Source organism: Morone saxatilis, unplaced genomic scaffold (assembly GCF_004916995.1).
Source record: "Morone saxatilis isolate NCDOM2014 unplaced genomic scaffold, NCSU_SB_2.0 Contig5, whole genome shotgun sequence".
In the NCBI taxonomy this organism is placed as follows: Eukaryota; Metazoa; Chordata; class Actinopteri; family Moronidae; genus Morone; species Morone saxatilis.
This window is the reverse complement of record NW_023340095.1, coordinates 22,623,899-22,625,548: the sequence shown is the minus strand read 5'-3', so window position 1 is coordinate 22,625,548 and position 1,650 is coordinate 22,623,899.

The window sequence follows — 1,650 nt, the reverse complement described above, 5'->3', positions numbered from 1 at the left end:
CAAAAATTATAATTATCAAAAGATCAATCAATCAAACCTTCAGACACCTTGTCAGTGACAACATACCAGTATTTGGGCACAGAGCAAAGAAGCTGTTGTTCCTCTTTTTCAGAAATAATTTACAAAACATGCATATGTTTCCAATACATCGGCATGTGTTAGACTGTTCCTAGGCTACATATCATGTACTAAGGATTACTTACAGTCCATAGACTATATTTTCAAATTTGAAAATCACCTCATGCCACTTGTGACAATATAGTGTCTTTATCATAACTGTTGCCTCAGCACACTTTAAATGGGTAACATTTTAATGGATACATTAAGAAAAAACAAGTCTTCCTACAAACAACATAAAACATTGCAAATAATTAATTAATAATTAAGTTTTCAATTTTTACAGGACGAACACAAATCTGGCGACCATTTTCCACAACCTCACACAAAGATGTATTGTGTACTATAATGTAATTGTAAGAATATATTTTTTCAATTTAATTTCATTTAACAAACTGTATTCAGATTATTAATATTAAAGTGAAGTTTATGTAGGCTATGTGGAACCTTTCATACAAATGCAACTAACGATTGCATAAAACATTATGCATTTGATTTTGGTGCTCATGTGCTGTGTGTATGTGATTTGGTGCTTATGTGTTCTATGTCTACCTGCTTTTATCTATGCTCCTGTGTTTTCTGTCTGTGCTTATGTGCCTGTTACTGTTTTATGTTTTGCCTTCAAAATGCTGGGGACTGCAGGTGAAAACAATGACAGTATAAACAATACAGTATGTAGACATGTTTTAAAATGAATGCTAACAGAAAAGTGTAGGTGAAAGAAAAGGTTATTTTACTTTAGATGTAGCCTATTGGATATAGCAACTTGTAAGAATGCGAAAGAGGAAGCCAGAGCTTGCTCAGAAACTCTTGCTGTTGCTTCCATTCCCATGTGCTGTTAAATAAGTCACTGGCTGCTAATTGATGAATCTCTTCACTGGAGGTGTAAATGACAAATGACACGCAATTTGTTTCAATGAATTTGAAAAAATTATCTCAAAACACAGTACAAATGTATAACGCAAGACCAAACTATATGATACGACATTCACTCTTACCACACCAGTTGCATATCAATGTTGCTATCTTATTGGTGATGGCATTCTGACAAGCTTCTGGCAAGCAACCCACTGAAGCCGAGTGTGCAGAATAATAGCAGTCAGACAAGGTTGTCTGTTGTGCCTTCGCTCTGCTTCCTCACTGAGGCGGCATGCTAACGTTAGCAAGCTTGCTGATTTAGAGTTGTAGAGTTGGACAGCTGCTTTGTCCGTTGTTGACAGAAGCACACTGCTTCTCCAATGCTTTGGTGTCGTGACTGTCCATTCAGGAACATTACATTACTAGTCTAGTTTACTGACAACTCAATAGGGCATGTCATTGCTCACGCTCGTAGTACAGCGCCATCTGCTGGATCACAAGGAAAACTACTCCAACTTCCATTTTCAGTCGAAAGGTTTGAAATACCAACAAAATAATCTGAAATGATGTACTACTAATATTTTATTTTGGTTATTAGAAAAAGGGAAAGATACAGTTAAGACATTTTCAATCATTAACTATAGGTGCATTCCAATATTGCACGTCAATATTTAG